Genomic DNA, 17,008 nt, shown 5'->3' with positions numbered 1-17,008 from the left:
CACCCTATTGTAAGGAAGTTCAGGCCACTTAGGAAGGCCATCGGTAGGTGTTCCCACCCGATAAAAAAAAAAAAACCGGATAGCACCAGCTAAATTCTCAGCCAACAGCCAGTATTAACTGGTAGACATGTGAGTAAGCAAGCCTTCAGATAACTCCAGCCCAGCCTCCAAGCCACCCTAGCTGATGCCAAGTGGAGCAGAGATGAGCTATCCCCACCAAGCCCTGCCCAAGCTGCAGATTTGTGAGCAAAAGGAATGTCATTTTTTTGCCATTATGTTTTATGATAATTTTTATGCAGGAATAGATTACTAGAGCAACGATTAGATGAATCCACCCCGGTGGCATGACCTCGGTATACCAGCAGCTGGTGTTGCTGGTTGCTCAGGACAGCTGCCTCAGGTGATCTCTTCAACTAAGACCAAAATAAGAAGACAGTGGTAGAATTCTCACCTTCCACGCAGAAGACCTGGGTTTGATTTCTGGCCAATGCACCTCAGGCGTAACTACCACCCATCTGTCAGTGGAGGCGTTCATGTTGCTATGACGTTGAACAGGTTCTAGCAGATCTTCCAGACGAAGGCAGACTAGGAAGAAAGGCCTGGCAATCTACTTCCAAAAATCAGCCACTGAAAACTCTATGGATCACTGCAGTCCAATCCAGTTGTCCATGGCATTGACATGAGTCATACACTTAGGTGCCGGGCTGACTTGGTTCTTATCCTACTTCTGCTGCTCCTTACATGTGTGACCCTGGGCACTTCTCTGATTCTTCAATTTCTCATTCACTTGTCAGTTATTCAGCCTGGCCAGCCTGCTGGCAGCTCCACGAGAGTAGACATATGTAAAATACCTGTCCCTAGTGCCAGGCAGAGAGCAATATGGGGTTCAGTAAACATTGGTTCCTTTCCTGGGGAGCGTTTACAGTGAACAAAGAAGGACTTTGTTCCTCAAAAGCATGGTGTAGGGAAGGAGGAAAGGGGAGCAGCATTGGGGCCAGTGGAGAGGGTGGGCAGGGCTGGGGTCCAGGGCTGCAGCCTAACCAGGTCTTGCCTCCATATGGAAAACCACTGACTGCCACCCCACCCGTCATCAGTTTTTCCTGGCTGCATTAGAAACTGAGCCCAGAGGTGGGCTCATCAGGAAGCTAATGAAGCTTGGACTTCAGGGCCCTTCCCTGCATGGGTAACGTGTTCACACGATCATAAAAAAAAAAAGAAGAACGACCAAAAATAAAACCATTGTCAATGGTTTGATTCCAGCTCATGGTGACTCCATGTGTGCAGAGTAGAACTGTACTCCATAGGGTTTTTAAGGCTGTGACCTTTCAGAAGCAAATCGCCAAGCCTTTCTTCCGAGGCACATCTGGGTGGGTTCAAACTTCAATTAGTAGTCGAGCATTTAACCATTTGTTCCACTCAGGGAAGCTTTGTCTGTATATACTTGTCTTTGTGCATTAAAACAAAAGTTTAAAAAAGTACTTTGAGTAGCTCCCTAGAGTTTACATAAGCCACACCTTGGTGCCGTCTGGACTATTCCACCACCACCACCACTCCCCCAAGTTTTATATCGAGTATTTCAAAACCACTTGCACACAAGAGGGATGGGCAGTTGGGGCCAGCCCATGGGAATTGATTGCATGTTCTTAGAAACGGGATTGTGTTTCCAGGCTGACTAGCTATTTGCCAGAACCTGGTTTCACATCACTCGCCTGCTTATCTCTATGAAGTTAATATTGTACTACGATCTCATTCAGCCTTATTGCAGTTCCCTAAATTGGATAATACAAAGCTGCGAAATAGCACTTCTAGCACAAATGGCTGGTGACTTGGTCCACCTCTGTCACCACTGTAGCCACCAGATTCAGAGCTGAGTTCCCTTCTCACTGCGGCTTCTGCGTCCCCTCCCCACTGGCCTCCTTGCCTTCACCCTCACCTGTTCCAATCCCTCCTCCTCTTGGCTGCCCTAGTGATTTTTCTAAAACACAAAGCGTATGATCATATTCTTCTGCTGACTACCTTTCTGTGACTCCACCTGACACATGAGGGCTTCCAGATCTGGCCCCTGTCTGCTCTCCCAGCACCATCTGTTGTGCTGCCTTGTTCTCAGCCTCTGCCCTTCAGCCACATGGAGCCGCATGCTCTTCCATCTCTCATGTCTGCCATCCATGGAAGGGACAAGACTGTTGTGGGGCTTACATTAACTTTACCCAAAGAATTCGGTCTTTGACCTTGACTCCTGAGAGGTAAACTCTAAAACCTTGGAATTTTCCCAGTGATCTTAATTGTCTTTGAGGACTCCAGACTACATCTAACCTAGTAGGTCATGCTAAGGAGGTGACTCAGGTAGGGGCTAATGTCATGGCTTGAATTGTGTTCCCCCAAAATACCTGTCAACTTGGCTAGGTCATGATTCCTTTGTATGATTGTATTATTGTCTACCATTTTACCTTCTAATGTGATTTCTCTATGTGGTGTAAATCCTATCACTATGATGTAATAAAATGGATTGTTGTTGTTGTCGTTAGGTGCTGTCGAGTCCATTCGGACTCATAGCGACCCTGTGCACAACAGAACGAAACACTGCCCGGTCCTGAGCCATTCTTACAATCGTTGTTATGCTTGAGCTCATTGTTGCAGCCACTGTGTCATCCACCTCGTCGAGGGTCTTCCTCTTTTCCGCTGACCCTGTACTCTGCCAAGTATGATGTCCTTCTCCAGGGACTGATCCCTCCTGACAACATGTCCAAAGTATGGAAGACGCAGTCTCGCCATCCTTGCCTCTAAGGAGCATTCTGGCCTCACTTCTTCCAAGACAGATTTGTTCGTTCTTTTGGCAGTCCATGGTATATTCAATATTCTTCGCCAACACAATTCAAAGGCATCGACTCTTCTTTGGTCTTCCTTATTCATTGTCCAGCTTTCACATGAATATGATGTGATTGAAAATACCATGGCTTGGGTCAGGCGCACCTTAGTCTTCAGGGTGACATCTTTGCTCTTCAACACTTTGAAGAGGTCCTTTGCAGCACATTTGCCCAGTGCAATGCGTCTTTTGATTTCTTGGGTGCTGCTTCCATGGCTGTTGATTGTGGATCCAAGTACAATGAAATCCTTGACAACTTCAATCTTTTCTCCATTAATCATGATGTTGCTCATTGGTCCAGTTGTGAGGATTTTTGTTTTCTTTATGTTGAGGTGTAATCCATACTGAAGGCTGTGGTCTTTGATCTTCATTAGTAAGTGCTTCAGGTCCTCTTCACTTTCAGCAAGCAAGGTTGTGTCGTCTGCATAACGCAGGTTGTTAACGAGCCTTCCTCCAATCCTGATGCCCTGTTCTTCATATAGTCCAGCTTCTCATATTATTTGTTCAGCATACAGATTAAATAGGTATGGTGAAAGAAAACAACCCTGACGCACACCTTTCCTGACTTTAAACCAATCAGCATCCCCTTGTTCTGTCTGAATAACTGCCTCTTGATCTATGTAAAGGTTTCTCATGAGCACGATTAAGTGTTCTGGATTACCAGCAATTATACTGATGAGGTCTATAAGATTAGATAGTGTTTTAAGCCAATCTCTTTTGAGATTTAAAAGAGAGAAGCAAACAGAGAGACATGGGAACTTCATACCACCAAGAAAACGATGCCGGGAGCAGAGCGCATCCTTTGGACCTGAGGTTCCTGTGCTGAGATGCTCCCAGACCAAGGGAAGACTGATGATGAGGACCTTCTTCCAGAGCTGACAGTGAGAGAAAGCCTTCCCCTGGAGCTGGCACCCTGAATTCGGACTTCTAGCTTACTGGACTGTGAGAGAATAAACTTCTCTGTTAAAGCCATCCACTTGTGGTATTTCTGTTACAGCAGCACTAGATAACTAAGACAGCTGGCCAGGCCAGAAAGATCACTGGGTGATATCAGCTGACCTGGGGAAGGGGTGACATGATTCATTCAATCATGCCTACATACGCAATAAGACCCCAATAAAGTCTCTGGACATAGAAACTCTATGGGCTTCCCGATTGGTGATTGACATCAATGCACATGGGAGAGTATCACAACCATTTTTAGGGGATCTATCACCCTAAAATGGAGCCTGGTAGTACAGTGGTTAAACATTCCGCTGCTAACCTAAAGATCAGCAGTTCAAATCCATCAACCCCTCCTTAGAAACCCCGTTAACCAGTTCTAATTTGTCCTATAGGATCGTTATAAGTCAGAATCAACTTGACGGCAACAGGTTTTTTAATTGTCCTATAGGTCTTTTTCTTTGTATCCTTTTTGCTATAATAAAACTGTAAGTGTAAGTATAGTGCTTCCATGAGTTCTGTGAATTGTTCTAGCAAATTGTTGAACCCAAAGGGTAGTGGGAACCAGCAGGTCAGAAGTGAGGGGGGCTAGGAACTCCCAAGCTTATGGGTGGTATTCTGATGGGGATAGAGGGAGCCGTTGAATTTGTAGCCAGCAGTTCAGAAGTGAGGGTGTCACGGGGACTCCCAAGCTTGCTGCTAGCATCTGAAGTCTTGGGCAGACCTGGCAGTCTGGAGGACTGTGCCTCGTAACTTAGGAGATCTAACCTATCTCTGGGTGGTCAGGGCCAGAGGAAGAAGTGCTGCTACATGTGCAGCTGTTGTCAGAAGAGATGGGAACAGAATTGATAATGAGTTGAATTGGTCATTACAATTTGGCATCAGAGAAGTGAGAGAAGTGGGATTTTGATATTTTCCCTCACAACTATCCTTCAAGCTTCAGCTGCAGGGCCACCTCCTCTCTGAAGTCTATCCTGGCCTCACCTTCTACAGGTATGATATGTGAAAACACAGACACAATGTATTGAGTGCTCACTCCCTGCCAGGATTGAGCATTTACGAGCATGTGTTCATTTAATCCTGACAACAACCTTATGGAATAGAGCCTGTGATTATCTCCATTTTGTAGATGGGGAAACTGAGGCTTGGAGAGTTTCAGTAACTTGCCTGGTTTCACCCACATGCTGCTCCCCATTGAAAGCTGAATATGATTCCCTCATAGCCTGTTGAGATGGTCTCTAAATTCAGGCGGGATATGCTCAAGGTTGTACTTTGGCTCTCATGGACTTGTTTTAATTTTCTTCAACTTCAACTGGAACTTGTATATAAGCAATTGATGGTCTGTTCCACAGTGGGCCCCTCGCTTTGTTCTGACTGATGATATTGAGCCTTTCCATTGCCTCTTTCCACAGATGTAGTCGATTTGATTCCTGTGTATTCCATTTGGGGAGGTCCACGTGTATAGTCACCATTTATGTTGTTGAAAAAAGGTGTTTGCAGTGAAGAAGTCATTGGTCTTGGAAAATTCTATCATGCAATCTCTGGTTTCGTTTCTATCACCAAAGCCATCATTTTCCAACTACCAGTTCTTGTTCTTTGTTTCCAACTTTCACATTGGAAAGTTGGAAACAAATTGCCGATAATCCAATTGCTGGTAATTATCAATGCATCCTGATTATATGTTCAATCAATTTCAGACTGCAGAAGTTGGTAAAAATCTTCAGTTTCTTCATCTTTGGCCTTAATGGTTGGTGCATAAATTTGAAAATCGGTCATATTAACTGGTCTTCCTTGTAAGCGTATAGATATTGTCCTATCATATCTGAATTTAGAGACTATCTCGAGAATAGATTTGATTCACTGAACACTTATGACCGAAGACCAGACAAGTCATAGAATGACATCAAGGATATCATCCATGAAGAAAGCAAGAGGTCATTAAAAAGACAGGAGAGAAAGAAAAGACCAAAATGGATGTCAGAAGAGACTCTGAAAGTTGCTGTTAAACTAAGAGTAGCTAAAGCAAAAGGAAGAAATGATGAAGTAAAAGAGCTGAATAGAAAATTTCAAAGGGTTGTTGAAGAAGACAAAGTAAAGTATTATAATGAAATGTACAAAGAGCCGGAGTTAGAAAACCAAAAGGGGAAAACACGCTCAGCATTTCTAAAGCTGAAAGAACTCAAGAAAAAATTCAAGGCTTGAGTTGCAATATTGAAGGATTCTATGAGGAAAATGCTAAATGACACAGGAAGTATCAAAAGAAGATGGAAGAAATACACAGAGTCACTGTACCAAAAAGAATTGGTCGACGTTCAATCATTTTAGGAGGTAGCATATGATCAAGAACCAATGGTACTGAAGGAAGAAGTCCAAGCTGCACTGAAGGTATTGGCAAAAACAAGGCTCCAGGAACTGATGAAATACCAATTGAGGTGTTTCAACAAATGGAAGCAGTGCTGGAAGTGCTCACTCATCTGTGCCAAGAAATTTGGAAGACAGCTACCTGGCCAACCAACTGGAAGAGATCCATATTTGTAACCATTCCAAAGAAAGGTTATCCAACAGAATATGGAAATTATTGAACAATATCATTAATATCATACACAAATAAAATTTTGCTGAAAATCATTCAAAAGTGGTTCCAGCAGTACATCAACAGTGAACTGTCAGAAATTTAAGCTGGATTCAGAAGAGGATGTGGAACAAGGGATATTATTGCTGATGTCAGATGAATCATGACTAAAAGGAGAGAATATCAGAAAGAAATTTACCTATGTTTTATTAACTATGCAAAGGCATTCGGCTGTGTGGATCATAACAAATTATGGATAACATTGTGAAAAATGGGAATTCCAGAACACTTAATCGTGTTCACGAGGAGCCTGTACTTATACCAAGAGGCAGTTGTTGGAACAGAACAATGGGATACCGAGAGGTTTAAAGTCAAGAAAGTGTGCATCAGTTTTGTATCCTCTCACCATACTTATTTGATCTGTACACTGAGCAAATAATTTGAGAAGCTGGACTATCTGAAGAAGAACAGGGTGTCATGGATTGAATTATGTCCCCCAAAAATATGTGTATCGATTTGGCTGGGTCATGATTCCCTGTATTGTGTGGTTGTCCTCCATTTTGTGATTGATATAATTTTCCTACATGTTGTAAATCCTAATCTCTGCTTGTGGTTAATGAGGCAAGATTAGATTATGTTAAAGAGAATTAGGGTGGGATGTAACACCCTTCCTCATATCACATCCTTGATCCAATGTAAAGGGAGTTTCTCTGCTGTGTGGCCTGTAGGGCATTTTATCTTTCAAGAGATAAAAGGAAAGGAAGGTGAGCAGAGAGAGGGGAACTAATACCATCAAGAAAGCAGCTTCGGGAGCACAGAGTTTCCTTTGGACCTGGGGTTCCTGCACTGAGAAGCTCCTAGTCCAGGGGAGGATTGATGAAAAGGACCTTCCTCCAGAGCCAGCAGAGAAAGCCTTCCCCCAGTGCTGACGCCCTGAATGTAGACTTTTAGCCAACTTTACTATGAGGAAATAAATTTCTCTTTGTTAAAGCCACCCACTTGTGGTACTTCCGTTGTAGCAGCATTAGATAACTAAGATACGGGCATCAGGATTGAAAGAAGACTCATTAACAACCTGTGGTATACAGATGACACAAACTTCATTGCTGAAAGTCAAGAGGACTTGAAGCACTTACTGATGAAGATCAAAGACTACAGCCTTCAGTATGGATTATACCTCAACATAAAGAAAACAAAAATCCTCACAACTGAACCAAGAAGCAACATCATGATAAACGGACAAAAGATTGAAGTTGTGGAGGATTTCATTTTACCTGGACCTGTTACCAATTGCCAATCTGACACAAAGGGTCCTTGTCTTTTCCTGAGAAAGAATACATGGGAAAAACAAACTTTATCTTCAGCAAGCTTTATTTTGCTTGAGTCAAGCTAAAGGAGTCAGCGGGGATGTAAGCCTCTCCAAAAGACTGACTCGAAAAGGGAAGTAAGGCTAGGGCTTATATGGGTTTGGTGGAGACAAGAGAGTAATGAATATTTAGTGGGCTTCTTTCAAGGGGCGGGTACTTCTCAGAATGGCGGTGTATGTTAATTAGGCTGCGCGTGCTTCTGGAATCTAGATGGAACCTACTGATATTCAAGACGGAGTCCCCTCGGCAGCCCTTGGCATCACTTATTATGGAATATAGCACAAGCGCACTTAATCTTAGGCACTACATCACCATCTTGGGAGGGCTAAAGAAGGCCAAACAGCAGTCACACTCTGGTCCTCTGCGCATACTACGGATCCTGCAAAGGAGGAGGGGTCTAGAAAGACACTAAGAAAAAAAAAAAAAAAAAGGAGATAGTAATTCACAGGCTGCCCCAATCCTATCTCATGTTGACAGGGTGGGTTCCTGTTTACACAGCTTCTAGATGGTAAACTTTTTAAAACTCTTTTGTTCCACCAGCACAGTTAACCCTATCTGTCTCAGGATAGGGTGTTTTTCTAGATGATAATCTTTGAAAAGCTCTTTTGTTCAGCCACTGGCACAGTTAACCCTATCTGTCTCGGATCCACAATCGTCGCCTATGGAAGCGTAAGAAAAGAGGCAGCAGCCAAAAAATCAGGCAACACATTGCATTGGGCAAATCTGCTGCAAAAGACCTCTTTAAAGTGTTAAAAAGCAAAGATGTCACATTAAGGACTCAACGACCCCTAACAGCAACATAGCCTGTTATGCATTTAACCATTTACATAACTGCCAACCCTAAAGATTTATTAACCTTTGGAGGAAAAGGACAATGTCTTCTTGGTCTGTGGTCCCTAGAACCAAACTCAGGGCCTGACACCTAGCAGGCGCCCAGTAAATGCTTATGCATGAGTGGCTAGTCTCTTTCTTCAAGGGAGTTTCACTGACCTTAAATCAGAATCTGTTGGGCTAAGTGGTGGACTCACTGTGAGGCCTGTGAGGCTCAGGCTGCAGAGTTCCTCACTGTATGAGCCCTGGGAGGGGCCCCAGCAACGTGTCTGTTTGGTCATCTACTTTTGTAAAATAAGATATTTTTCTTCTTAAAGAGATCCCCAAATTTGTGATTTCCAGGCTCCACACCCCTAGATCTGCATGGTGTGCTTCTCCCACTCTCCCCCAAACTACTGGATCTGAGTCATGAGTAGGGGGTGTGCGATTCTGCCTTACCAGTTTGAGTCCCACTGTACTAAATATTTCTTCCCTATTCCCAGTGCTTTGCATGCTGCTTTAGAACTCAAGAGACCCATCGCAGTAGTGGTGACTCCTCCTTTTTCCTGGAAAAGCCTTACGCCCACAGAAGGAGCTTTCTGAGCTCTCTGAATAATTTCAATTCCTTCTTATCAGGCCAAGACATGCATTGCTAGCCCTTCAGATGGGCTGGAGAGAGGGTGGGATGGGCCTGGGGGATAAGCTGGAGAGGGGGGGCCTGGAGACCTGGAATCTGCCATTGTCCGCTTCCTGCTTCATAATGGTTCACCTTCCAAGCCAAGCCTCTTCTTTCCTCCCTCATCCCCTGTTGTAGGGTAAAAACATCACAAAGTTTAGTAAAGCAAAAAGAAAATTTTCTTTGGCATATCTTCAAAAAAGCAAAAGCGGGAAGCGGACGAGCATGCTGCCAGAGCTAATGTCTGCTGGAATCTGAGGAATGGCACAGAATCATCAGGATATGTCAACATCACAAAAGGGAAAAATCATTCAAAGCTTTACCTTTTCACAGATTAGCTAAAAGCTAACTGTTAAGTCAATGTGATCCTACATTTTGGATCATCTTTCTTAATAATCATTGGTACCAGTCGCAGTAACAACAGTCAGGAGGGTCTTAATTGGTCCTATAAATCTTGCTATTCACTAAAGGCTAATTAAAAAAAAAAAAAAAGATGAGAATGGAAAGTATGTGGATCTTTTGTGCTGTGTTTTATGATTTGTTTATGGGAAAGTTTCCCTAGAAGATGTTTTTCCAAGATTGTCTAGTCTTTATACCTCAGAGCCCAGTTGATGTGTCCTTGTGAGTCCAGCTCCAGCTGCGTCACATTCTCTACGTTCAAGGACAAGGAATAATGGCTCCAATATTATCTCCTAAATCACCCCCCAAATAAGCATCCTCACCCCAGATCCCATTGGTTTTGATTCAGGTTGGTGGAAGGGGTTGACTCAGGAGCAACAGGGTCATTGAGGCGGTGTGGGAAGTGCAGCCTGCACTGAGTGACTCTGTTAGAGTGGATGACACCAACATGGTTGTCTATAAAATTTCTGTAGCGTTTCAGCAGAAATTTGTTATTTTTTATAAAAATATCCATGTAGTTATAACAACAAAAACATTTTTCATAAGTCCAGCTTACATGTATCAATATACCTACAAGGCTAAAACTCTGCTAATTTACTTTTTGAACCTTGCCATGTGCTCCGGTCAGAGATGTCATTATTACTTAACTACAATGATGCTTCGAATCACATGACTTGTTCTCCAGGGCTACAAACATGTGCTGTTGTTTTTGTCCCTGCCAGTGTTTTTATAGTCTCTGATTTTATCAAAATTTCTAGTGTTTTATCTCCAATATTGTGGTAATTAGTATTCGTGAACCTATATCAATAACTTTTTTGAGAATGAAGTAGTAATTGCAGGAAAAGAAAGAGAAAAATCAAAAAAGGCTTCCGCTCAGTTATTAATAATGTTATAATTCAATGTAGAAAGATTTTACTAAACAATTTTGTTGTTGTTGTTAGGTGCCGTTGCGCCGGTTCCAACTCATAGCAACCTTATGTACAATAGGATGAAACACTGTCTGGTCCTGTGCCATCCTCACAATCGTTGCTATGTTTGAGCTTATTGTTGCAGCGACTGTGCCAATCCATCTCATTGAGGGCCTTCCTCCTTTCACTGACCCTCTACCAAGCACGATGTTCTTCTCCAGGGACTGGTCCCTCCTGATAACATGTCCGAAGTATGTGAGACGAAGTCTTGCCATCCTTGCGTCCACGGATCACGCTAACTGTACCTCTTCCAAGACAGACCTGTTTGTCCTCTGACAGTCCATGGTATATACAATATTCTTTGCCAGCTCCATAATTCAAAGACATCAATTCCTCTTCCGTCTTCCTTTGTCTTTGTCCAACTTTGGCATGCATATGAGGCAATTGAAACAATTGAGTCAGGCAGTTGAGTCAGGTGCACCTTAGTCCTCAAAGTGACATCTTTGTTTTGTTGTTTGTATTCGTATAGCCTAAGAAATATTACATTTAAGCAATTTACAAATATATTATACAGTTAGTCAAGATGTTCACTAAATGCTGACATGCTTGTGTTCTTGTTTATTTTTATGGTCATATTTCATTTATGAATATATTTCCATGTGCATTTGTGTACAACTTCTACATTATTTGGGCCATTATTGATCTGGGTTTTTTTGGGTTAATCTATTAATAAATCTCATGTGAAGTGTAACGTTCAAATGATAATTTTGATGCAGTTCTTAAAAGTTTTGACTTCAAATTCTATTGTTTTCTTACCAATATTTCACTTTAAACACAGGAAACTATGTAAATGTAAATACATTTAGGCTGTGCATATGATATTGTAATATAAAGGTGTAATTTTAATTTTGCTAGTTGTTTATTTCACTACTAATGCCATTACATTCAGCGATATAGGGAAAATATGATTTACAAGTATCATTAGTAAAAAAAATCACTAAGAATTCTGTATGGTCTGGTACAGGAGGAGGTCCATGCGGGGTGACACCATGAGTTACTGCATTGGGTACCACCAGCCCTAGTGATGTCACTGCTCAGGAGGCTATGCTGTGAAGGAAGGGCAGAGCTGGTTGCAGGTGGGGCTCCTGAATTCCTCCCAGGAAGCTTGGCTGCTTTTTGATTTGCTCCACAGATGACCTTGGTGCCTGAGCCCATGTGACCCTTTCTTTGTCAAGAAGAGATCAAGGGAAATGAGTGTCAGAGCTGGAGGAGGGACTTTCACAAGGTCTGATGGGGGGTGCTCTCAGCAGACCATGTGGAATGTCACTCCCTAAAAGTCCAGGGCAGGGAGAGTCAGCCTGGATGCTGGAGGTGGCCCATCCAGACTGAAAGATGATTCACGGGGCTTCTTATGGCATGGCCTCCCCTCGGGGATATATGGCTTCTCTCTGTCTTTACTGAGACCCCATGTGTTACAGACTAGGACTGCTCCATAGGGTTCTCTTGGTTGTAGTTTTTAAGGTAGGAGTTTACCAGGCTTTTCTTCTATGGTGCCGCTGGGTGGGTTTGAACTGATGACCTTTGGGTTAGCAGTCAATTGCAAACACTTGTGCCACTCAGGCTCCTCTGTTAGGTGCACCTTTATTTGTAATTGTTTTATATCTTTTTCATGAATTGACCCTTTTGTCATTAGAAAATGTCCATTGTATCTTTCTAGCTTGTCTTAAAGTATATTTTGTCTGATATTAATATAGCCAGCCCAGCTCTCTTTTGGTTACCTTTTGCATGGAATATTCTTTTTCCATCCTTTCACTTTCAACCCATCTGTGTCTTTGAATCTGAAGTGAGTCTCTTGTAAAGTACTTATTTGCATTTTGATGGGCTCATGGACTGTTTCCATTTGGAAAGTCCGGTTTCCCCACTTGGCCTCTGTTGACATCTGAAGGGGCTCCTCATTATTGCTGGGCATGGGTGGGTGTTCTGGCTTCCCACTAGGCCTCTCGGTTGGTGGGGGTAGGAGTGCTTTGTTACTGGTCCCCACCAGCCTCCACTGACACCACAGGTGGAGGTGGCCTCATTAATACTGGGAGGTAGTAACAGTCCTAACTCCCCACTAAACCACCTACGGGTGGAAATGAGGCCACAGAAAGTTTCTGATTTGCTATGCTGCATTTCTGGGTTGACAGCTTCTTTAGCTACAAGTCTGGGATATATGAGGCACAAAGAAAACTCAGGAAATTCACCATATCGGGTTGTTTCTTGGGTCCTGAGTTCCTGAGCCAGTCTGCCTTCTTTTTTATACCTTTCAGAGCTTTGTATGGTTGTTTCATATGTAATGTCCAGGGTTGTTAATTGTACTTGCCAGAGGAATAGAGAAAAGTACATCTACTCCATCTTCCTAGAAGTAGAAGTCTCTGGTTGATTTTAAGATTTTTTTCCTCTTTTGGTTACTGATGTTCAACAGTTTGAGTATATGTCTTGGTGTGATTTTCTTTGTGTTTGGATTCATTGAGTTTCTTGACTGTGAGTTTATATTTGTGATCTTAAGGTTGTGTGTCAACTTGGCTGGGCTGTGATTCTCAGTGGTTTGGCAGCTATGATGTAGTTTGGCAGTCATATAATAATGTGATCACCTCCATGATGGCATATGCTGTGAGTAGCCAATAGGCTGAAAGAGAGTTTCCTTGGGGGGTGTGGTCTGCATCCAATATAGAAGGACTTTCTGGCAAGGCTCATAGGCTTCTGTTCACTCTGAATCTTACAGCTGGCTCCCATTAGTCTGGCCTCTGGTTCTTGGGACTTTTGCTGGTGGCTTGCCTGCTTGTCTTGGAATTCCTCAGCTTCTACAGTATGTGAGCCAGTAGTCTGCCAGCTGACCCTCCAATCTTGGGATTTGCCAGTCTCCACAATCTATGAGCCAGAGGCCTACCAGCCTTGGGTTCACCACCCCCTGCAACTGCGTGGGTCAGGAGGAGCCTCCAGCCTGACTCATGGACTTGGAACTTTCCAGGCTCTACAACCATATGAGCCATTTCTTTATATAAATGCTATATAGATGCTTCACTGGTTTTGCTCCTCTGGAGAACCCAGCCTAAGACATTTGGTACTGAGAGTGGTTCAAGAGAAACAAGATTGTAAGGATGAGTTTTATAAATTGATTCTCAAGCCTGGTTACTTTTAAAGATGTTGATGACTCTGCTTTCAGTAGTAAAGTGGGCATTGTTAATCCATGGTGTGAGGTGGCAACAGAAATATGCAAAATATCACCACCAATAGATCATGTATTGGTAAGAGACAAGGCTCTGAGTGATCTCATGTTTGATTCATTTAAAGAAGCTGGTGCTTGGTCCTACTTTTGCTAGACAAAGTCGTGAAAGAAAGAGATGAGCTCAGGGCTTCAGAGTCAAAGCTCGAGCACTGCATAAATGACCTCAAATTTTCCTCTTGTGCCTTGAAAGAAAGCCTTATTTCTTGTAGCAGGGCTGACATTGCAGAAAACCAAACCCAGAGTCTTAAGAATGGCTGAATTACAACACCGGCTATATTCCCAACCTCCAGTGGTGTCTAAAGTTAAAGTGAGGACATTGATTAGGAAGAAATGGGATCCTGAAACTTGGGATGGGTATATATGGGAGATAATCAAGAAGCTGGAGACACTGAGCCCCTAAATTCTGTTGAGTCACTCCTACCAACAGAACCAACCCTCTCACTCCCATCTAAAGAGATTACTCCATCTTTGTCTGCTGAGCCACTCTCCCTAGTAAAACCACTAGCCCCTCCACCCCCATCTAATGAGATTAACCCAGCTGTGTCTAAAGAGCCTTTGTCTGTATCATTGCCTCAGACATCATCTGAGGCAGATGCCTTACAAGACAATGCTGAATGTTCTCAAAACACATCCCAACCACCCATTTTGGCTTCTAGACCTAATACTAGACTTAAGTCCCAGTGAGCCCCAAAAAGTGAAGTACAGAGTGTGACCCAGGAGGAGGTACTACACACTCCAAAAGAACTGCTTGACTTTTCTAATATGTACAAATAAAACCCTGGGGAATATGTGTGGGAATGGCTATTAAGCGTATGGGATAATGGTGCAATGAACATAAAGATGGATCAGTCTGAGTTTATTAACATAAATTAAGCATACTAAGCACAGATTCTTCATTCAATATTTCAACTTGGGAGGTTAGTTTATTTGTTTGGGCCACTGAAGCATGAATTATGTGGTGGCCTGCCTACACTAAATCAAGTTGAAGTATGAGACTTGCCTCAGTAAGCTGCAGAATAAGATATCCAAAGGCTCAGGGAAATTGACATGTTAGAGTGGATTTATCAGGTTAGACCCATAGAACCATGCATGGAGTGCCCAGAGGACACATCTTTCACTACAACTGTGAGCAATAGATTTGTGAAGGGAGCTCCAGGATCCTCGAAGACTGCTGTGATTTCTATTTTATGTAAGTCAGATTTGACAGTGGGAACTGCCCTAACTGAATTAAGACACCTAACTCCAATGGGGCTGATTGGCCCCCATGGTGGTAAGGCCCAAGTGGTGACACTGAATAAACAAAGACAAGGTGGGTGTGGTTACCTTAATGGACAGAGAAGTCAAAGCAGTAATCAGAATAGTCTGACTCATATGAACTTATGGCATTGGCTACTTAGTCAGGATGTCCCTAGGAGTGAAATAGGTAGGACGTCTACTAAATATTTACTTGATCTATACAAGCAGAAGAATTCTAGGTCAAGTGAACAGCAGTCTAACTTAAATCACATAATAGAGAGTCATGGCCACTCAATCAATTCCTGGACTTGAGTGACTTTGCAGACCCACAACCCCTTGAATGAAGGGAGGCCAGGTCTCCTTGAGGAAGGACCCCGCTACACTACCAAATATTTGTACTGTTAATCTTTCTCCCACATTCCCCAAAGGGATCTATAGCCCTTTACAAGAGTGACTGGGAGAAGGAAATAATCAGAGTTTTCAGGGATTATTAAATACTGGCTCTGAATAGACACTAATTCCAGGAGATTCAAAACGTCACTGTGGCCCACCAGTCAGTGTGAGGGCATATGGAAGTCAGGACATTAATGGAGTCTTAGCTCACATCTGTCTCACAGTAGGTCCAGTGGATCCCTGAATCCATCCTGTGGTGATTTTTCCAGTTCAAGAATGTATAATTGGAATAGATATACTACACAAATAACAGAAACCCCACTTTGGATTTCTGACATGTGGAGTAAAGGCTATTGTGGTGGGAAAAGCAAAGTGGAAGCCCCTACCTAGCAAATAGTAAACAAAAAGAAATACCACATCCCTGGAGGGATTGCAGAGATTACAGCAACCATCAAGAACTTGAAGGATGCAGAGGTGATGATTCTCATTGCATTCGCTTTCAACTTGCCTATTTGGCCTATGCAAAAAACAAATGGACCTTGGAGAATGACAGTGGATTACCGAAAACTTAACCTGGTGGTGACTCCAATTTCAGGTGCTTTTTGGAAACTCTATGGGGCAGTTCTACTGTGTCCTATAGGGTCGCTATGAGTTGGAATCGACTCGACGGCAGTGGTGGTGGGTTTTTCCAAATGTAGTTTCATTGTTTGAGCAAGTTAGTACATCTCTTGGTACCTTGTATGCAGCTATTGATCTGGTTAATGCCTTTTTCTCTATACCTGTTTTGAAGGACCACCAGAAACAGTTTACCTTCAGCTGGCAAGGCCAGTAATACACCTTCACTTGCCTACTTCAGGGCTACACCAACTCTCCAGCCTTATGTCATAAATTTAGTCCACAGGGACCTTGATCGCCTTTCCCTTCCACAGGACATCACACTGGTTCATTACATTAATGACATTATGCTGATTGAACCTTGTAAGGAAGATGGGTCAATGACTCTGGATTTATTGGTAAAACATATGTGTGCTAGAGGGTGGGAAATTAATCCCACAAAAATTCAGGCACCTTCTACTTGAGTGAAATTTCTAGGAGTCCAGTGGTGTGGGGCATGTCAAGATATTCCTTCTAAACTGAAGGATAAGTTATTGCATCTGGCCCCTTCTATGACTAAAAAGGAGGTGTGACGTCTAGTGGGCCTCTTTGGATTTTGGAGGCAGCATATCCCTCATTTGGGTGTGCTGCTCCAGCCTGTTTATCAAGTGACTCAAAAAGCTGCTAGTTTTGAGTGGGGCCCAGACAAAGAAAAAGCTCTGCAACAGGTTCAGGCTGCTGTACAAGCAGCTCTGTCACCTGGGCCATATGATCCGGCTGATCTAATGGTGCTTGAAGTGTCAGTGACAGATAGTGATGCTGTTTGGAGTTTTTGGCAGGCCCCTATTAGTGAATCACAGTGCAGACCCTTAGGATTTTGGAGCAGAGCCCTGCCATCCTCTGCAGATAACTACTCTTGTTTTAAGAAACAGCTTTTGGCTTGTTACTCGGCCTTAGTAGAGACTAGGCACTTAATCATA

Source organism: Elephas maximus, chromosome 19, assembly GCF_024166365.1.
Source record: "Elephas maximus indicus isolate mEleMax1 chromosome 19, mEleMax1 primary haplotype, whole genome shotgun sequence".
NCBI classification, from domain to species: domain Eukaryota; kingdom Metazoa; phylum Chordata; class Mammalia; order Proboscidea; family Elephantidae; genus Elephas; species Elephas maximus.
Note: the sequence above shows the minus strand (reverse complement) of the source record.